The following is a 23,188-nucleotide window of genomic DNA, read 5'->3' on the forward strand; positions in this document are numbered from 1 at the left end:
GAAATTTTTGCTTATTTCATCAGAAATCTTTCTGTGGTCCAAGCTCTCTTAATCCCAATGTTAAAAGGGATTACTCACAAAAGACTTAATTCATCCTCCATCATTTAAAAAAAAGGGAAAGTCTAAAAATTGAAAACTACTGTATAAATTTGAGATTAAAAGAGTAGAAGTGAAAAAAATTAATGTACTTCTTAAATGAAAGGAAGATAAGAGAAATAAATCTCTCTCTGATCTCTCTGTGCTGCTAATATAGAAGCTTAAAGTAGCAGTTTATAAGCAAGGTTGATGAAATCTCTTTCTTTCTCCCTTTGTACAGGAAACAGACTTTATTCCTGTTGAAGTAATAACAGCATTCCTTCTCCTTTAAGTATAATTTCCCTGGTGGCTCACTTGGTCAAGAATCCACCTGCAATGCAGGAGACCTGGGTTCGATTCCTAGGTTAGTAAGATCCCCTGGGGAAGGGAATGGCTACCCACTTTAGTGTTCTGGTGTGGATAATTCTATGAACAGAGGAGCCTGGCGGACTACAGTTCTTGGGGTGGCAAAGAGTCATATAGGATTGAGTGACTTTCACTTTCTTTCACTTTTCTCCTTTCAATCCTTTTAAGTATAACTCTAAGGAATAGCAAAATAGTTGAGGAAGCATATTTATAATGCTGAGACCACTTCTTCTAAAACACAGGGAACATTCTATTCTCTCCTGGAAATCAGGAGTTAAATGATACTTTTTCAGGGGTGGGGCAGAGCAGATGTTTCTTTCTCATCTCTTTTCCAGGTTTATAATCTGAAATAATAAGGCACAGAAAAGATGTTTCAAAGTAACTTTCTTACTTCCAGAGGGTCCTTAGTACTCAACGGATGGCCCTTCTGGGATAAGGCTCAAGATCTCAGATCTGTAATTAGGAGCATTCTAAAGGCACTGTTCCCTCAGGGCTCTCTAGTTGCTCTGAAACCAAGAGCAGGAGAAGCCCTGTAATGAGTGTGAAGTGAGAAATCAAAATGCCTCATTACAATCAGGCAAAAGGCCGAATCACGCCCTCCTTTCATGTTAGTCTCCCGAGATTTGCCACCTTGCAATCTTCTTTCACCCCTGACCCACAGAGGAGTGTGGAGAAGTGTGGGATGTGAAACTGGCATCTGCACAGTGCAGCCCCTGCTGCATCCACTGGGAGAGTGTGGTGCACCCCAGGCATCCCAGCTTCCTGTGGGAGCAGGGCAGCATATGGCCAGAGACCTAGTCTTTTTCTTCTTTTGATTTTAAGCCTCATAAGTAGTCTACCTAGCCCACCCTACTGTCCTCACTCCAAATTTCTACAATATTTTTAATTAATATGCTTTTTTATTTAAAATTATTAATTTTTTTAATTGAAGGATAATTGCTTTATAGAATCCTGTGGTTTTCTCTCAAACCTCAACATGAATCAGCCATAGGTATACATATATCCCCTCCTTTTTGAACCTCTCTCCCATCTCCCTCCCCATCCCACCCCTCTAGGTTGATACAGAGCCCCTGTTTGAGTTTCCTGAGCCATACAGCAAATTCCCCATTGGCTATCTATTTTACATATGGTAATGTAAGTTTCCATGCTACTCTCTCCGTACATCTCACTCTCTTCTGCCCTCTCCCCACATCCATAAATCTATTTTCTTTGTCTCTTTCTCCACTGCTGCCCTGAAAATAAATTCTTTGGTATCATCTTTCTAGATTCTGTATGTATACATTCAGTTCAGTTCAGTCTCTCAGTTGTGTCCAACCCCATGAATCGCAGCACACCAGGCCTCCCTGTCCATCACCAACTCCTGGCGTTCACGCAAACTCACGTCCATCGAGTCGGTGATGCCATCCAGCCATCTCATCCTCTGTAGTCCCCTTCTCCTCCTGCCCCCAATCCCTCCCAGCATCAGAGTCTTTTCCAATGGGTCAACTCTTCGCATGAGGTGGCCAAAGTACTGGAGTTTCAGCTTTAGCATCATTCCTTCCAAAGAACACCCAGGGCTGATCTCCTTCAGAATGGACTGGTTGGATCTCCTTGCAGTCCAAGGGACTCTCAAGAGTCTTCTCCAACACCACAGTTCAAAAGCATCAATTCTTCGGTGCTCAGCTTTCTTCACAGTCCAACTCTCACATCCATACATGACTACTGGAAAAACCATAGCCTTAACTAGATGGACCTTTGTTGGCAAAGTAATGTCTCTGCTTTTGAATATGCTGTCTAGGTTGGTCATAACTTTCCTTCCAAGGAGTAAGTGTCTTTTAATTTCATGGCTGCAGTCACCATCTGCAGTGATTTTGGAGCCCAGAAAAATAAAGTCTGACACTGTTTCCACTGTTTCCCCATCTATTTCCCATGAAGTGATGGGACCAGATGCCATGATCTTCATTTTCTGAATGTTGAGCTTTAAGCCAACTTTTTTACTCTCCTCTTTCACTTTCAGTATACGATATTTATCTTTTTCATTCTGACTTACTTTATTCTGTATAGTAGGCTCTAGGTTCATCCACCTCATTAGAACTGACTAAAATGTGTTCCTTTTTATGACTGAGTAATATTACATTGTGTATATGTACCACCTCTTCTTTATCCATTCATCTCTCAATAGACATCTATGTTTTAGCTATTGTAAACAGTGCTGCAATGAACAATGGGGTACATGTGTCTTTTTCAAGATGGGGGACATGTGTCTTTTGGTTTCCTCAAGGTATATGCCTAGGAGTGGAATTTCTGGGACATATGGTGGTTTTATTCCTAGTTTTTAAAAGAATCTCCATACTGTCTTCCACAGTGGCTGTATCAATTTACATTCCCACCAACAGTGCAAGAGGGTTCCCTTTTCTCCACACCCTCTGCAACATTTATTGTCGTAGACTTTTTGATGATGGTCATTCTGACTGGTGTGAGGTGATATCTTATTGTAGTTTTGATTCACGTTTCTCTAATAATAAGCAATGTTAAGCATCTTTTCATTTGTTTGTTAACCATCTGTATGTCTTCTTTGGAGAAATGTCTGTTTAGATATTTTCCCCACCTTTTATTGGGTTGTTTGTTTTTCTGGTATTAAGTTGTATGAACTGCTTGTGTATTTTGGAAATTAATTCTTTGTCAGTTGTTTCATTTGCTATTATTTTTTCCCATTCTGAGGGTTGTCTTTTCACCTTGCTTATAGTTTCCTTTGCTGTGCAAAAGCTTTTCAGTTTAATCAGATCCCACTTGTTTACTTTTGTTTTTATTTCCATTACTCTAGGAGATGGGTCATAGAGGATCTTGCTTTGAATTATGTCGAGTGTTCTGCTTATGTTTTCCTCTAAGGGTTTTATAGTTTCTGGTCTTACATTTAGGTCTTTAATCCATTATGAGTTTATCTTTGTGTATGGTTTTAGGAAGTGTTCTAATCTCATTCTTTTACATGTAGCTCTCCAGTTTCCCCAGCATCACTTATTGAAGAGGTTGTCTTTGCCCTATTGTATATTCTTGCCTCCTTTGTTAAAAACAAGGAACTTATAGGTGCATGGGTTTATTTCTGGGCTTTCTATTTTGTTCCATTGGTATGTATTTCTGGTTTTGTGCCAGTACCATACTGTCTTGATGACTGTAGGTTTGTAGAATATACTCTCTTTGGAAACAGTGAATAAATTACATTTCTTGTGAGCTGTCCTGTTATTAACAAAGGAAGAGAAAGGGCTGGACCTCCAAAATAACCCTCCAACAAATGTAAAGAACATCCTTCCATTGGCCTTGGAAAGGACTTCAGGAAGATTGTTTAATATCTATGCTAATGATTAGCATTTATTTGTGTCAGTAGATCAGAATACAGACAAAAGACTTACTTTCCTACATCTCAATGATATTATGGAAAAAGAAAGGACTCTAGTCAACAAATGGAGCTTCCTCTCTCACAACTGTAGTACCTCAGGAATTAATTTAACCTTCTTCAGCCTCAGTGTATTCACCTATAAAATGGAGATAATGTTTTCCTTGTCTCATAAGTTTGTGACATCATCATTTAATTTTTAAGAATCATGTGTAAGTTAAGATTCTGTCATTTCTCACAATCTTCACACAGAGTAAATGTCCGTCCAATTTAATTCTCAAGTAAAAAAAATTCATACTGCATAAAATGTTACATCTTAAAGCCACTTTTACATATTTCCATTGATTCAAATTAGGAAATGCCCTCTGTTTTCCTCTTATGTTCAAAGTGCAATTTAATGTTCCAGGGACTATGGCCCATGTCTCAGAAGAGTTTGTAAATTGGTGAGTGGAGAGAAACTAAGAAAGGGGTCATGGGAGGCATGTTGAGACATTCATTGGAAATTAAGTTAGAATAGAGTCAGTAAAGCTAGATGTAGGAGGAAAATAAAGAGAAGAGAAGCTCCAGAGGGAAAGGGGTGAGGTCTTTTCAGGGAGTGATCACTAGCCGAGTGACTTCAGAGTAGATTTTTTATGAAGTAAAATCTATATTTTTGTAATCTAGCAGAAATTTCTGTACAGTGAAACCTATTACTGACTCCACAGATGTATTATTAATAATAGAAGTGGGTACCACCTATGGCATTCAAAAGAATAAAAGCAATAATTTAAATATGTTATTTGCATCCTTAAAATACTTTAATCATAATTTTCATGCCTATTTACATGATGTTAATATAGTAACTCATAAAGAAGTCCAATTTTTATAGATTTTTTTAAAAAAATGCTCTTAATTTGTCAAGACAGAGTCAGGCAGACCCTTCAAAGACAAAGTTATGGGGATACAGGTAGTTGAAATGATCAGTTGTTTTTGATTTGTATCCAAAAATGAGCAATGATTTAAGTGTTTTAAAATTCACTTTATATATGTGAACATTTTGAAGTTTCCTTTTGTGTTTTCTCTATTTGCTTAAAATATTAATAAAAAGTGATAACCCATCTAGAAATCTGAAGCAATATCAATTTGTTTTTTTCTCTAAAGCTGTTTCTATTGTCACCTGCAAATTAATTTTTTAGTTTGATGAAAGCATGTAAAACATTGCTTCTGTGCAAAATATTAATCAATAACTTTTCTTGTACTATTAGTTACCCTCAAATTACAGCTTGTAAAAGTTTTCCTGAAAACACACTGCATTTTCATATATGCATATTTGCCTATGTATTTTGCATGTAATATTTATATACAAAGGAAGTGACTAAGAAATATATATTAAATAATAAAAATACTATAATAAAACATAATTATAGCTTCATCATCTGAAACAATTTAATGAAAATGTATACATGAACAAAGCAAAGAGCAGAAATGAGATAAACAATACAAACTTTTTTGGGGAGGGGACAGTTGAGGATGGAAAATTTGGATGACATGTTTTATTCTCATTTATGTTTCTGTTAATATCCAAACCAAAACAATTTGCCAAAAAGCTAAAGAGAAGTGACAATAAAAGATAATGAATGGAGTTCATGGTGCTGAACATGTGATAGATTCTCATTGTCCCAAAGCAATGAATTGCCAAGGAATAAAAATGAAAAACATGTTGTATGATAGAGTTAAACATTTAGGCAACAAATACTTGAACTATTTTCTTCCCAGATGAGATGATTTTTAAGCCATAGGAAATAAGCATTCCAGATCCTTAGTTAATGAGGTCATTTTATTCACCATCCAATTATGCATTTCTAATTCTTCATCACTTTTGAATAAAACAATACTACTATTAAAATTAATATCAAAATCTTTATTATGTTTTAGATACTGCTTATATTAATTGATTAAAATGAAAATCAGCCAAAGTCTATAATATACAATGATCAGGAATCCACATGGGCATGTGTGTAGATAAACAAAATGTTGTATAATATATAACTTTTTCTAGAGAAGGAGTCAAGTTTACTTTGCTGTGTGGCAGGGACCCTAGAATTCAATTTTTATCCAGAATCTTAAATAAAAAGCAGGTCAGAACCTTTATTATTTATGTCATTGTAATTCATCTTACTCTTTTAGCATGCTTCTAATCTCTAAGAAGTCACATATTGTAACAAATCCCTGATCATCTGCTTTGCTTTCCCTCTACTTCCCCCCTTCTTTTTCTGTTTCAACTTGCCTATCATTAATCCTATTAATTACAACCAGGCCTGGAAAGTAATTTTATTTCCCAGTCGATCTTATTATCTTCAGAAATATTATCTTCAATATCAAACCTGAATTTTATCAACTATTTCTTTTGTATCACTACTGTCACAATTCTAACACCCTAACAAGCCAGAGTCTACACATGGATGTAGCCAGATGGTCAGTACCAAATTCAGATTGATTATATTCTTTGCAGCTGAAGATGCAGAAGCTGTATACAGTCAGCAAAAACAAGACCTAGAGCTGCCTATGGCTCACATCATTAACTCCTTATTGCAAAATGCAAACTTAAATTGAAGAACATAGGGTGAATCACTAGGCCATTCAGGCATGACCTAAATCAAATCCATTATGATTACACAGTGGAACTGACAAATAGATTCCAGGGATTAGATCTGATACCCAGAATGCCTGAAGAACTATGGACAGAGGTTCATAACATTGCACAGGAGGTGGTAATCAAAACCATCCACAAGAAAAAGAACTGCAAAAAGGCAAAAGAGTTGTCTGAGGAGGTCTTACAAATAGCTGAAAAACGAAGAGAATGAAAGGCAAAGGAGAAAAGGAAAGATATACCCATTTGAATTCAGAGATCAAAAGAACATCAAGGAGAGATATGAAAGCCTTCCTCAGTGATCAGTGCAAAGAAATAGAGGAAAACAGTAGAATGGGAAAGACTAGAGATTTCTCCAAGAAAATTAGAGCTATCAAGGGAATATTTCATGCAAAGATAGGCACAATAAAGAACCTAAAAAAGCAAAAGATATTAAGAAGAGGTGGCGAGGATACACAGAAGAACTATACAAAAAAGATCGTAATGACCCAGATAACCACAAAGGTGTTTTTACTCACTTAGAGCCAGATATCCTAGAGTGCGGTCAAGTAGGCCTTAGGAAGCATCACTATGAACAAAGCTAGTAGAGGTGATGAGCTCTGAGTTTATTCCAGCTGAGCTATTTCAGACCCTAAAAGATGATGATTTTAAAGTGCTACACTCAATATGCCAGCAAATTTGGAAAACTCAGCAGTTGCCACAAGATAGAAAATGTCAGTTTTCATTTCAATCACAAAGAAAGGCAATGCCAAAGAATGTTCAAATTACTGCACAATTGCACTCATTTCATGTGCTAAGCAAGGTCACACTCAAAATCCTCCAAGCTAGGTTTTAGCATTACATGAACTGAGAATTTCCAGGTATACAAGCTGGATTTAAAAATGGCAGAGGAACCAGAGATCAAATTGCCGACATCCATTGAATCGTAGAAAAAGCAAAATAATTGTAGAAAAACATCTGCTTCATTGACTATACTAAAACTTTTGACTGTGTAGATCACAACAAACTGTGGAAAATTCTTCAGCAGATGTGAATACCAGACCACTGTACCTGCCTCCCAAGAAACCTGTATGCAGATCAAGAAATAACAGTTAGAACCGGACATGGAGCAATTAAGGGACTGGCTCCAAACTGAGAAAGGAATATATCAAGGCTGTATATTGTCACCCTGCTTATTTAACTTATATGCAGAGCAGCTGGATGAAGTACAAGCTGGAATTAAGATTGCCAAGATTGTCAATAACCTCAGATATGTGATGGCACAACCCTTATGGCAGAAAGCAAAAAGGAACTAAAGAGCCTCTTGATTTAGGTGAAAGAGAAGAGTGAAACAGTGGCTTAAAACTCCTCTTTCAAAAAACTAAAACAATGTCATTCAGTCCCATCACTTCATGGCAGAAAAATGAGGAAACAGTGACAGACTTTATTTTCTTGGGCTCCAAAACCACTGCAGACTATCACTGCAACCATGAAATTAAAAGATTCTTGCTCCTTGGAAGAAAAGATATGACCAACATAGACAGCATATTAAAAAGCAGGGACATTACTTTGCTGACAAAGGTGAGTATTGTCATAGCTATGATTTTTCCAGTAGTCATGTATGAATGTGAGAGATGGACCATAAAGAAGGCTGAGCATCAAAGCATTGATGCTTTTGAACTGTGGTGTTGGAAAAGACTCTTGAGAGTCCTTTGGACTGCAAGGAAATCAAACCAGTCAGTTGTAAATGAAATCAACTCCAAATATTCATTCGAAGGACTGATGCTGAATCTGAAGCTCCATTACTGTGGCCACCTGATGTGAAGAGCCAACTCATTTTAAAAGATCCTGATGGTGAGAGAAATAGAAGACAGAGGATGAGATGGTTGGATAGCCTCACTGACTCAACGGACATGAGTTTGAGCAAACTCTGGGAGTTGGTGGTGGACAAGGAGGCCGGAGTGCTGTAGTCCATGGGGCTGCAAAGGGTCGGACATCACTGAGTGACTGAACAACAACCAAGCCAGAGACTTGTGTGGGTATCTGCATGTTCAGTCACTTGGTCGTGTCTGACTCTTCACGACCCCATGGACTGTAGCCCACCAGGCTCCTCTGTCCATGGGATTCTCTAGGTAAGAATACTGGAGTGGGCTGCTATTTCCTCCTCCAGGGGATCTTCCTGATCCAGGCATCCAAACAGCATCTCCTGTGTCTCCTGCACTGGCAGGTGGATTCTTTTACCCTGAGCCACCTGAGAAGCCTATGTAACTCCTGTAACAAGTACAAAGAGAAAGTAGATCACTTAGAAAGGAACAAAGACTCTGTGAGTGGGAAGAATGGTCAATCAAACTTGGGTCTTCTTCACAGCATCATTATGATCTCAGATTTGTCTTTTTACCTATATTATCACCTCAATCATCAATATATATTGGACCCATAAGGTATGTTATGTATTTAAATCTATGATTTCTATCAAGGCTCTTGCTTCACCTTAGCATTGTGAGGGAAAGCTAATGATGTATTTTTACAAATCATTTTTTTTTAAATCACACATGCTTATGTGAGCAATATTAGAAAACAAAGATAAGCAGAAAGAACAATTGTAACTCTGAAACCACTATGTACATGTTTATATACAAATTTTTTGTCTTTTCTTCTATACACAAATGTGTATTTTTTACAAAAATTAAACTATTGCAATCCTTTTATCTTTATTATGTATTTTCTATTCTTAAATAATAACTTAAGTAGGCATCTTTCCCCATATGTAAAGGGAGGTAGGAATTTGGATAATATGACCTTTATATTTTCTTCAACTTGAGGGTGACATGATTTCTTTTAAAAGGATGATTATTAAGGCAAAGCTTGTTGAAGACTTTAATGGATACTTAGAGAATGATTATAACTGGTTTATGCATCTGTTTTCCAATTACTTTTGAATATTTATTTGTAGTATAGAGAAACAATGGTTGCTCTGTTGTATCCAAGGTGTGCTGCTGCTGCTGCTAAGTCGCTTCAGTCGTGTCCGACTCTGTACGACCCCAGAGATGGCAGCCCACCAGGCTCCCCCGTCCCTGGGATTCTCCAGGCAAGAACACTGGAGTGGGTTGCCATTTCCTTCTCCAATGCATGAAAGTGAAAAGTGAAAGTGAAGTCGTTCAGTCGTGTCTGACTCTTTGCGACCCCATGGACTGCAGCCCATCAGGCTCCTCCATCCATGGGAGTTTCCAGGCAAGAGTACTGGAGTGGGTTGCCATTGCCTTCTCCGATCCAAGGTGTGCAAATGTATTAAAAATGGTCTTAATCTCATTGCTCTGACTAAGGTGCTGAAATCTGCCCCTGAAATTGCATCTCAACTACTAAGAAGCTAGAACCTGTTATATAGAGTGAAGTAAGTCAGAAAGAGGAAAACTAATATAGTATATTAATGCATATATATGGAATCTAGAAAAATGATATTGATGAAATTATTTGCAAAGAAAGAATGGAGATGGAGATGTAGAAAATAGACTTGTAGACACAGTGGAAGAGGGAGCGAGAGGGACAAATGGAGAAAGGAGCAGCAGCATATGTATTGTATCAGGTGTAGAATGGTCAGTTGGTGAGAAGTTGATGTGGAGCAAAGGGATCACAGTCTGGAGCTCTGTGATGACCTGGAGGGATGGGATAGAGGCAGGAAGGGAGGATAGGAGGGAGAGAATATATGTGTACTTATGGCTGATTTGCATTGTTGTAGTAAAGATTAAGGTTAAAGCCGCACTGTAGCTCACTTTAAAATATTGAACATATGGAAAGCAAGAAAACTTATATGACATACTTAAGAGACCATAACACAAATACACAACAGAAATTACAGATAGATATTTTTAGTATATAAATTAGAATTATGCTAATCTTAATGTCATTATTAAATAAAACAGTGAATTTGTGACATATGTTATATTGTGATTTCTTGCTTTTATAACTGAACTTGAGTATGAAATTTTGGCAAGTGGAAAAAATTCACTTCTGTGCCAATATCTTTCCTCTCCCTGGAATTTCCTTCCTTTCAATTAATGTTGAAAACTCTTCTATTTGTAAACTCTCTTCTCATTATTTACACAGTTTTCCATCTAAGTGTCACTAAATATACTTGACACTTGTGTCTTAAGGGAGAGAAGTTAGTTCCATGGCTGGTTATTCAGGTATTAGATTGTCAGCATTCATCTGCATCTCATTCATTTAGCAGAAATCACTTACTAGCCACTCTATACTAGTCTATGCTTTGAGGGAAAAGCAAAAGCAATGAGCGTGAGAGATAAGACAAAACAAATAAGCATAATATACATGTTTTTAAATGGTACATTACATAACACAATATAAATAGTGTTGAGGAGACTGAATATAGAAAGAGTTTAATTCCATATTAAGACAGTTATTGCAAGAGTATGAATAAAGAGTAAGGATTGATGAAGTGGCATTTGACTAATGGAAGCTGGAAGATCATTTGATAAGAAAGGAAATAATGAGAACAAAATCATTCAGGAAGGAATTTATGGTGCATGAAGTAGAGTGATGGTATACAAAGCTGAGAAATTAGGTGGTAAAAATATGTAGAGAACTTTCTCTTTATCCAGAAATATTTTATGGAGTTTAGACTTTACTTTAGAAAATAAGGATTCATGCAGGCTTTTGGGAAAAAGCATTATCCATTCATAACGATTGTGATCCACACAAAGGCTTTGGCATAGTCAATGAAGCAGAAATAGATGTTTTTCTGGAACTCTCTTGCTTTTTCCATGATCCAGCAGATGTTGGCAATTTGATCTCTGGTTCCTCTGCCTTTTCTAAAACCAGCTTGAACATCTGGAAGTTCACAGTTCACGTATTGCTGAAGCCTGGCTTGGAGAATTTTGAGCATTACTTTACTAGCATGTGAGATGAGTGCAACTGTGCGGTAGTCTGAGCATTCTTTGGCATTGCCTTTCTTTGGGATTAGAATGAAAACTGACCTTTTCCAGTCCTGTGGCCACTGCTGAGTTTTCCAAGTTGGCTGGCATATTGAGTGTAGCACTTTCACAGCATCTTTCAGGGTTTGAAATAGTTCAACTGGAATTCCAGCACCTCCACTAGCTTTGTTCGTAGTGACGCTTTCTAAGGCCCACTTGACTTCACATTCCAGGATGTCTGGCTCTAGGTCAGTGATCACACCATCGTGATTATCTGGGTCATGAAGATCTTTTTTATACAGTTCTTCTGTGTATTCTTGCCACCTCTTCTTAATATCTTCTGCTTCTGTTAGGTCCATACCATTTCTGTCCTTTATCGAGTCCATCTTTGCATGGAATGTTCCCTTGGTATCTCTAATTTTCTTGAAGAGATCTCTAGTGTTTCCCATTCTGTTGTTTTCCTCTATTTCTTTGCATTGATTGCTAATGAAGGCTTTCTTATCTCTTCTTGCTATTCTTTGGAACTCTGCATTCAGATGCTTATATCTTTCCTTTTCTCCTTTGATTTTCGCTTCTCTTCTTTTCACAGCTATTTGTAAGGCCTCTCCAGACAGCCATTTTGCTTTTTTGCATTTCTTTTCCATGGGGATGGTCTTGATCCCTGTCTCCTATACAATGTCACGAACCTCAGTCCATAGTTCATCAGGCCCTCTATCTATCAGATCTAGTCCCTTAAATCTATTTCTCACTTCCACTGTATAATCATAAGGGATTTGATTTAGGTCATACCTGAATGGTCCAAATAGGAAAAGGAGTACGTCAAGGCTGTATATTGTTACCCTGCTTATTTAACTTATATGCAGAGCACATCATGACAAACACTGGGCTGGAAGAAGTACAAGCTGGAATCAAGAATGCCAGGAGAAATATCAATAATCTCAGTTATGCAGGTAACACCACCCTTATGGCAGAAAGTGAAGAGGAACTAAAAAGCATCTTGATGAAAGTGAAAGAGGAGAGTGAAAAAGTTGGCTTAAAGCTCAACATTCAGAAAATGAAGATCATGGCATCTGGTCCCATCACTTAATGGGAAATAGATGGGGAAACAGGGGAAACAGTGTCAGACTTTATTTTTGGGGGTGATTGCAGCCATGAAATTAAAAGATGCTTACTCCTTGGAAGAAAAGTTATGACCAACCTAGATAGCATATTCAAAAGCAGAGACATTTCTTTGCCAACAATAGTCCATCTAGTCAAGGCTATGGTTTTTCCAGTAGTCATGTATGGATGTGAGAGTTGAACTGTGAAGAAGGCTGAGCACCAAAGAATTGATGCTTTTGAACTGTGGTGTTGGAGAAGACTCTTGAGAGTCCCTTGGACTGCAAAGGAGATCCAACCAGTCCATTCTAGAGAAGATCAGCCCTGGGTGTTCTTTGGAATGAATGATGCTAAAGCTGAAACTCCAGTACTTTGGCCACCTCATGCGAAGAGTTGACTCTTTGGAAAAGACTCTGACGCTGGGAGGGATTGAGGGCAGGAGGAGAAGGGGACGACAGAGGATGAGATGGCTGAATGGCATCACTGACTCGATGGACGTGAGTTTGAGTGAACTCCAGGAGATGGTGATGGACAGGGAGGCCTGGAGTGCTGCAATCTGTGAGGTCGCAAAGAGTCAGACATGACTGAGCGACTGAACTGAACTGAACTGATTCATAACTATATTTTAGGAAAATAAAGATATCAATAAACATAGGAGGCAATAAGGAGGAAGTGGAATAAGGGGTTAGGCGAATATCCTAGCATTGGCAGTAGCAAAAGAAAGGAAAGCCAGAAAGGACAGTACTGTATTATTTTTTCCCCAGAAGAAACAAAAATAAGATTTTATTTGACAATGAAAAGAATACTGTGTTGGTGAAAACCTCTAGTTGAAGTGTTTATTATGTGCAATGTTTTTATTGATCTTATTTAATTCTGTGGGAAAATCTATAATTGGGTATGAATTCTTATTCTTTACTGTTCTCTCTCTCATCCTCCCACTGTCCTAATTGGTATTAGCTTGTTCAGTTTCACAGATGAAAGAAAGGCAGAGGGGAGAGAATGAATTCTGGAGCTATTTTCTAAAAGCTGATATACATTATATGCTTAATAAATCATAACCTAGTCATGTGTATAAAATTTTAAAATCCTACGGAAAAGGCAGGATACACATGATCAGCTTCTTGTTTTTTTTTTTGTTGTTGTTGTTTGTTTGTTATCTCACGAATGCTTACATTCTGGATTGAGATCCATTCAACATGGCATTTTTAACAGCCCACTCAATATATTGAAATTCCTGTAAAGAACATATTTTAATATGATTTATTAAAAACAATGTTCAAATAAACAAAAATGTTCATCTATCAAGGTAACTATTTAAAAGTTATTCATTGAACAAATACAATATTAATGGAGTGGTTAAAATGAGACACTAGATTTGCTCAATTTAGGAAATAAATACACACATGATACAGTCTCTTGTCTTCAAAAACTTTTTATCCTAGTTTTGGACACAGATGTATAAACAGATAACTTATATGTAACTAAAGATTTGCATAAATTAAAAAAAAACTTACTGAGAGGACCTAGCGATGAGATGTAGAGGAACGAGTACTGCAGTGACAGTCTGGAAGTCTGACTTCTGATTCACTTTGTACAACCTTGCGTTCTAAGTCATTTTCTTTATGAAACAGAAATTTGCACGCAGGGGATTTTCTTAGGTATATTCTCAGGAACAAACATGTAAGGGACTATATGCACATTCCGGAAAAGAGAAAAAAATAAATGGTGTTTCAGTTAAAGCCCTCAGACAAACACATGGGGAACTCTGGAGCTGACCTGCCCTTCAAATTTGAAGTAAGGAACTTAGTTTTTGTACCCCAGCCTTCAAAGTAGGATTAATCTTGGGTGTGGCAGCTTCTTTCCGCTGAAGTCCATCCTTAAAGAGTTAGGGGAATGAGTGCCTTAACCCTGAAAGGGATTTTGGATCACTTATAGTGTTCCTTAAGATGTACCTCTTGCACTGCTCAGATTCACTTGTATCAACAATAAGTTCATTTCATATGAAAATATCTCCTGTAATATTCTGGTTTATCTTTTTTTTTCCTGTTGAAACTCAGAAGAATTTAAAAAATTTAGTGTTCACAAAGAAGTTCATCTTGGGAGTGCAACTGATACTCATTATATGGCTTATTATCCATTCTTGGTGCACCCTAAACTTCTGCTAGCAACCCTGCTTGTCTAGGTGGCTTACCTTGTAGTGATTCAGACTGTCATTTATATGTGATCTGATGTGCTGGTCACCATGATCTTCCTGCCATAAATAGCTCTGGCTGATGCTCTTGTCCGTTTACCATTAAATTGGGCAAGAGGGTACTGTTATTCCAGTCGGTCAGACAGATGTCAAGCACTTCCTCCATATAACCATTTTGTATTGGTAGCCCAGTATCCTCCTGATAGCTAGGATAAACTACCCATACAATTGTTTCTTTTTCTTATCTGTTAATCTCTTAGCACAAAGAACCCAAATGACTTAGAAATAACCACAGCATAAGGTTCTAGGAGACTCTTACTGTATCTCTGATGGAGGTGTCCCTCCTCTAAGAAGAGGACATCCAGAAAATGGAGATTAAAGCACAAATTCTTCAAGTGAATCAATGGGTGAGGGTAAATGGACCATTCTTACCTCCTTGATATGGGAACTACATATTTTACTTAATGGAGGCCTAGCACCATAAAATAGATCACTGATTTATGGTGTAAACCACATCCAAGAGGATAACATATCACCTTTGTGGGTTATCATCTTCAAGTTGGTGCTTCATCTGTATTACTCAATTATGTTGGCAGATTCCAGGTGAGAAGGAATGTAATGAGTCATATGCTCACTTCTATATCTCTTTTGGTATAGTTTCCTTTTTCTGAAATTATATTATCAGTATTCTCAGGTGTCTTAGATGGTAAAGTATCTGTCTGAAATGCAGGAGACTCAGGTTCGATTCCTGGGTCAGGAAGATCCCTTGGAGAAGGAAATGGCAACCTATTCCAGTATTCTTGCCTGGAGAATCCCACAGACAGAGGTGCCTGGTGGGCTGCAGTCCATGGAGTCACAAAGAGTCAGATACAACTGAGCAACTAACACTAACTAACTAACCAGTCTAAGTGGTAGATCTGAAAATCTATATGTTTTTGGATAGTGGTACTGGCCAAGAGAGTAGTAAATGTAGGCCTATAACTTAAACATATATCTGCTGCTGCTAAGTCGCTTCAGTCATGTCTGACTCTGTGCGACCCCATAGACGGCAGCCCACCAGGCTCCCCCGTCCCTGGGATTCTCCAGGCGAGAACACTGGAGTGGGTTGCCATTTCCTTCTTCAATGCATGAAAGTGAAAAGTGAAAGTGAAGTCATTCAGTCGTGTCCGACTCTTCGAGACCCCATGGACTGCAGCCTACCAGGCTCCTCCGTCCATGGGATTTTCCAGGCAAGAGTTCTGGAGTGGGGTGCCATTGCCTTCTCCAAACATGTATCTACCTGAGTCAAAATGAATTTCTACCCTTTTCTGATGAAAGGGATCCAATATATTCATCTTGAAACCAGATAACTAGCTGATCTCCTTGAGAGATGTGGCAGAAGCTCTGTGTTAGTCTCCATTGATGGTAGATTGATACTACGCTAGAGCTAGATCAGATCGGGGTTGTTGACGACCATGTTGGTGGGTCTCTGCATGCACTGCCCTCATCTTCACCATCAAGGCTGCTCCATTTCTCAGCTTGTTATGTTCCATTACAGTGTCTTTTAGGATTCTCCCATGGTTAGGTTTTCTATGGTGAATATTAACTTGAAATGAAAATATCTTCACATTCATGCCTACACCAATAGCTTTTGATGTATCATCTTGTCCAGGCTAGGAGATAGATTTAAGGGTTTCCATTTACTTTCCCTATTTCAACAGCCCTGATCCCAGAGGTTAAAAAACCAGCATAGGGTTCCTTCAATAACCAAATATGTCCATTCCAATTATGTGTTCAAAAACTAGAGGAAACAATTCTGGGATGTCTGCAGACCCAGTGAAAACAATGTCAGCTGCACTTGGGCTAGGATTCCACTTCCTATCAGGTCCTCACATGCACCAACTTTAACCACAGGACTGTAATAATGGTTCAGACCCTCAAGTGTTAATATCAGTTTAAATTCTTCCACAGGGTTCAAAATGTCAGAGTATTCACATTTTCATGAATGCTCCGAATTTATGGTTATCTGGTTAAGAAGTCCTAAGTCCTCTGGAAGATTAGGGAAATATAACTCTATACATGCCTTGGTGTTCAAAGTCATTCCTCATGGAGACTCAGCCTCTCCATTAATCAATGGATTAATTAGTCGAATTTGAGAATTGGCTCAGATATGGAAACTAGACAAGGGATTGGAATATTTTAATTGGAGTGGCTGCTAGTACTCTTATTGGCTGACCACCCGTCTTTCCCACAGGAACACTGTATCCTTTGAAACATTTCCATAGTTTTGGGGTTGCACACTGACATTGATACTCATTACCAAAATGACTTCAAACTTGCTGTTATCTGGCATCTCTTATTTTAGGATCTTATTATTCCCATTACTATCAGTGACCCCAGTTCTTAGCATCTCCTCCTGTCATATACTTTGGACTGGAGAGGGTAACCATCAATGAGCTTTTCTTTTTTTATTTTTATTTTTATTAGAGCATAGTTGCTTTACAATGTGGTATTACTTTCTGTTATATGGCAAAGGAGATCAGCTATATAGATACATATATCCCCTCTTCTTAGAATTTCCTTCCTATTTAGGTCACCACAGAGCACTGAGTAGAGTTCCTTGTGCTATACAGTTGGTTCTCATTAGTTATCTATTTTATACATACTGGTATCTATCTTATCAGAGCACTGCTAATCACTCTGGTAAACAGAGTCCTCTTTTGTAACATAATCAGCTATTGTTCTTTCTGGCTTCATTTAATAAATCTACTCTAGCATGCCCATTTGTCTTTCATTGTCTGCCTTAGTATTTCTGATGTTTCTACTTCAGTTAGGTGGGGGCCATTATTTTCTTCTGGGGCTTCCCTGGTGGCTCAGCTGGTAAAGAAACTGCCTGCAAGGAAGGAGACCCAGGTTTGGTCTCTGGGTAGGGAAGATCACCTGGAGTGGGGCATGGCAATCCACTCCAGTATTCTTGCCTGGAAAATCCCATGGACAGAGGAGTCTGGTGGGCTACAGTCCACAGGATTGCTCAGTCAGACACAACTGAAGCAACTTAGCACACAGAACATTATTTTCTTCTAACTTCCAATAGTAATTTTGACATTGTATTCATGCCATATTTCAGGGTCTTGTACCACTTATTCTTATAAACGTTCTGCCTCTCCTTGATCCAACACATTCAGGATTCATTTAACTATGTGTACCTGAGGTATTCTGATGCATATTTATTTTAATATAAATTTATTTTCATTGGAGGCTAATGACTTTACAATATTGTATTGGTTTTGCCATATGTTCTTGTGCATATTTAAGAAAAGAGGTGAGCATTCAAGGCATTGAAAGGAGGTATATAAATGATAATTACATATTAAGAATCAATGCATACTTAATTGAATTCTATGTTAACTTGATGCTTCCCATTTATATATGTCCTTACCCTTATTGAATATGGATATACTAAACACAGAACTTGCCCTCGTTTTTTCAGTAGATCATCACTTCAAATGCGTATCACTTTAGGTAAGCACATGCACACACACATACACACATACAGTTACACATATGTAAATACTCACACATCCTCCATGGTTCTGGACCCACGAGTTTAAACAGGCTTGAACTAGGTCAAAGGATGAGAGGAAGAGGAGTTCATATCTTTTAATGTTTAAGTGACCTCAGTTATGCATGAACAAGAAGACTGAATCCAACTTGCCAAGTAGGTCATCAGACAGTACCATGAAAGATCAGAACAATCTGGTCATGGATCATCCTTTACAACAGTGGTTCATTACCTTCTATTTTAGCTCATGAACAAATAGCTCCTTGCTGCCAGAAATACAGTGGGTGGAGAACAGAGAAATTCCTAATTCAATATTGGAATTCTTTGGAACGTAATTTACCAAGGCCAAGTTAGAAGATCATGAAGTGATAGAGTCACAAGAGAAAAATAAGTCTTATTGCAGAGATGAGAAATATTGACAAAACAACTTTTAGATATGAAATAAGCAAAATTGATTGTGACTAGGCCTTTACAAAAAAATACCAGAAGAAATGTTACTGATAATCTCTTCTGACAAACTCTAAGCCTCTTTATGATTATCAGAATTGTAGGTTTCCCATTACTGTTAACACCATGGATAAAATACTGTATTTTAATGAAATTTAAGTATTATATGTATCTTTTTCTTTTCTAACCTGGCATTTTATCTTCATGTTTAATTATATAGGGTATAGTACTCTCTTTCTGTCTTTCCTCACCTCTACATTTTGAGAAAAAAAAAAGTCTCCTCAGCATAAATCTCCCTCTAAAATATGTTTTTGCATGATTAATTCTTATAGAAGTCTGATAAGGACACTTGAAAATAGGACATTGATTTCATTAAATAAAGAAAAGGGAAGAGTGTTTTTGAAACCTCTTAATTAATTTCATTAAAATGGATCCATTAAAGGGAAAAAAGAATCTTGAAGGATATGAGGAGTCTGGCACAACTAAGCTTACTCTCATCCCCAAGGTCATATATTAAGCTGGCTCACTTGAAATTTCCATTTCTATAGGACAGATATGGTCTAATATTGGCGATTTCATATAATTTAGTCTACCTAAATAGGTATCAATAATGTACTGTAATGAAAAAATAATCTGTGAAAGTGCTTAGCAAATTAAACTGTCAAACAAAATAAATAAACAAAAACCTAGAAGTAACTACTTCACATATAATTGAAATTAATGTATTTTTTCTGAGAAATTGTTTGATAGTAAAATAATGCTTTATAATTTCAAAATTTACAGCTAATTCAGATAATTTGTAACAATTATCTGAAACACTTTGGAGTTTAGTCCAAATGTAGGACCAGTAATGATCATTACAAAATGCCAACCTATCAACAATGTGCTTGTTAGTTAACTTTATCTTGGATTTTATTGGGTGAAAAAGCTTTCTTCTCCATACAAAGGTGTGTAGCTTCACTTGGAGACCTTCATTAGACTCTAAAATTTCAAAATATGCTATATGGTAAAGTTATAGTTACAGTTCTGAGGAATAAAGCAAAGCCTCGAACTCAGATACTCTTCCTATTTTTTGGGAGCCATTGCTGTCAGTTTTGGAACAATACTTTAGTGGAACATAAATATTTGCTGCTTATCTTGAATCCATTCCAATGAAAAAACTGTCCTTTATATGTATGGTTAACTAGGTCAGCATATACCAGCATTCAGGGATCTACTTTTATTCCAATAGGTGCAATCAAATGTAACAGTGAAATGCAGAGGTTCTTCTAAGGACAATAACTAAGTGACTTCTGTGGGCTAAAATTCAGTCTCTTGAATTGCTAATGTCCTTCTGTGCTGCAGAAAATTATAAAAGTAATTGTTAAGGAAAGATTGTCTTGCAAATGATATAACGAAGAAATATATGCCAAATATATCTCTAAATCTAAATAGCAAAGTAGCACTTCATATTCTCATAGTATTTAGGGAAGTGATGGAAGCATTGAAAAGGTATTCAGAAAAGGTTTGTTAAAATAACAAAAGAATAAATGCATTAATTAATGAATTAATTAATTATTTTAGAGGTCAACATGGTACCTCATGTGTATGCAACACCTTACCATTTATCAAGCACTTTCAAATATATACAATATGATTTTGATATTCAGAGAAAGTATGAGGTGCTGACATGCACATACAATTTGGAACGAGAGGATAAAGATTTGTAATTCTTTCTGTTTAGACACTTTGAGCACGCAAACACTTTGAATCTTAATTTCTACATCTGTAAATACGATTGATAAAACCTGTATAAAAAGTGTTGCTGCAAAAATTGAGAGGTTGCATGTAAAAAGTGATCTATAAAAACAGTTTAAGTGTTAGAACATCTAATTAGAGATGAACAAGCTTCAACTCTGGAAATTGTTACTTGATGAAAGTACAGCTACAAATCCAGTTTCCCAGATGTGGTTTACAGCAATACTGTTATTCATCATTTTAATCATTCTTATGAACTCCTTATAGTGTTTGTATATAAACCCATATGGAAGTGACAAACAGATTCAAGGGGTTAGATCTGATAAACAGAGCGCCTGAAGAACTATGGACAGAGGTTTGTGACATTGTACAGGAGGCAGTGATGAGGACCATCCCAAAGAAAAAGAAATGCAAAAAGGCAAAATGATTGTCTGAGGAGGCCTTACAAATAGCTGAGAAAAGAAAAGCTAAAGGCAAAGGAGAAAAGGAAAGACATAACCATTTGAATGCAGAGTTCCAAAGAAAGCAAAGAGAGATAAGAAAGCCGTTCTCAGTGATCAATACAGAGAAATAGAAGAAAACAATAGAGTGGGAAAGACTAGAGATTGCTTTGAAAAAATTAGAACTACCAAGGGAACATTTCATGCAAAGATGGGCACAATAAAGAACAGAAATGGCATGGATCTAAATGTTTTCCTAATTTCTTCTCCATTCTAAGCTGGTTCATGAAAATCAGCCTTAACTAAGTTGCCAACTTTTGATTTCCACACTCGTGTTTCTAAGCAATGAGTGTTCAGCCACTTTGTTGTTCAGTCGCTCAGTCGTGTCTGATTCTTTGTGACCCCATGGACTGCAGCATGCCAGACTTCCCTGTCTTTCACCATCTCTCAGAACTTGCTCAAACTCATGTCCATTCAATCACTTTATCTGCTATTAGTTCTCTGAGTGTTACTGAGTCCAAGCTCATACTGATCAATGCATGACAGGCCAATAAAACGAGACACAAAGTATTGGGGTAAGAAACATCAACTTTATTCAGAAATCCAGCAGAGAGGATGGCAGATTAGTATCCCAAAGAATCATCGTACAGAATTAGAATTTAGGCTTCTTTTATACTAAAAGGGACTTTTTTTTTTTTGGTGTTAGTTCTAGAAGTTCTTATAGGTCTTCATAGAACTGTTATGCAGCCAAGAAATTAAAAGACGCTTGGTCCTTGGAAGAAAAGCTATGGCCAACCTAGACAGCATATTAAAAAGCAGAGACAGCACTTTGCTGACTAAGGTGTGTATAGTCAAACCTAAGGTTTTTCTAGTAGTCATTTTTGGATGTGAGAACTGGACCATAAAGAAAGCTGAGTGCCGAAGAATTGATGCTTTTGAACTCTGGTGTTGGAGAAGACTCTTGACAGTCCCTTGAATGGCAAGGAGATCAAAGCAGTCAATCCCAAAGAAAATCAGTCCTGAACATTCACTGGAAGGACTGATGCTGAAGCTGAAACTCCAATCCTTTTGCCACCTGATGCAAAGCACTGACTCATTGGAAAAGACTATGATGTTGGGAAAGGTTGAAGGTGGCAGGAGAAGGGGATGGCAGAGGATGAGATGGTTGGATGGCATCACCAACTGGATGGACATGAATTTTAGTAAGATCCCGGAGTTGGTGATGGACAAGGAAGACTGGTGTGTTGCAGTCCATGGGGTCGCAAAGAGTCAGACATGACTGAATGACTGAGCTGAACTGAACTGAAGAACATATAGAACGTTCTTACACATTTAAGTTCATTATCCCTTAGTAAGCATTTTTAATTACAATCTTAATATTTTAACAATTCATTCAAGGCCTCTAGCTCCCTTCTTTTAATGACTGTAATGAATGGCTTGTGCTCTTGAATGGAACAAAACCATTAAATTTCTTCCTCTTTTCAGCAAACTTTATTTGAAAACAGTTGTATGTTACCCTTATTGATAAGGGCTTTGCAGGTGGCCCAGTGGTGAAGAATCTGCCAGTTTGTGGCCCATTTGGCTGTTTTATTACTTCACTACTGAGTCGTGCTTGCCAGCTTTTGTTGAGAAATAACAGGAGGTCATATACAGTGTCAAGAAAATGTTGGCATCATTAGAGAAACAGGTGGTGTATTAGTTGCAATGAATTCAGACTCACTGATGGTAGGATTAATGATACAGGAGATGTAAGAGACATGGGTTCAATCCTTGGGTCAGGAAGATCCCCTAGAGGAGGATATGGCAACCAGCTCCAGTATTCTTGCCTGGAAAACTCATGGACAGAGGAGCCTGGCGGGCTATGGTCCAGGAGGCTGCAAAGAGTCAGACATGACTGAGTGCACACGCACACACACACACACACACACACACTCATTGATAAATTTATTAATAAGTCCACAAGGCAGTTTCCACTTTTAGACTTTCTTATCTTTTTCTGCAGACTTCAGCCAAATGCAGTATTTCCTTCCAAGAATCCTCTTTTCAAATTCCCCTCAAATTAAGCCAGATTCTCCTGATTTTCTCTCCCTGAGAACCCTGAACATTTTCTTTATGGCAAGTCCTACAGTTTGAGTCTTTGAGGGCCAATAAGTTTCCAATATTATTTATCTTTTTTTGCCCCAATATAATTTATCTTTGTTTGGGATATAGCATTCTCAAACCATGTTGAATGAATACATGAATCATCCAAAATATTAGCCTCAATGGTCTCTCTTTCTGTGAACATTCCTTGCATCATTCTGCTAAGAAAGACTCCATCAAAGATCTGGTGTTTTAGTCCAGAAAATAAATACCTCATCTTGTGTTCATCTGAGCTAGATACAGAA

At 37.5% G+C, this 23,188-nt stretch overlaps 1 protein-coding gene across 1 annotated transcript in view; it reads left to right on the plus strand.

The window, feature by feature from the left end:
* Positions 1-23,188, plus strand: part of GMNC (geminin coiled-coil domain containing) — a 137,571-nt gene that overhangs the window by 11,674 nt on the left and 102,709 nt on the right. The gene's annotated exons all lie outside the window — the stretch shown is intronic.

This window comes from Bos taurus, chromosome 1 (genome assembly GCF_002263795.3).
Source record: "Bos taurus isolate L1 Dominette 01449 registration number 42190680 breed Hereford chromosome 1, ARS-UCD2.0, whole genome shotgun sequence".
Lineage (NCBI taxonomy): Eukaryota > Metazoa > Chordata > Mammalia > Artiodactyla > Bovidae > Bos > Bos taurus.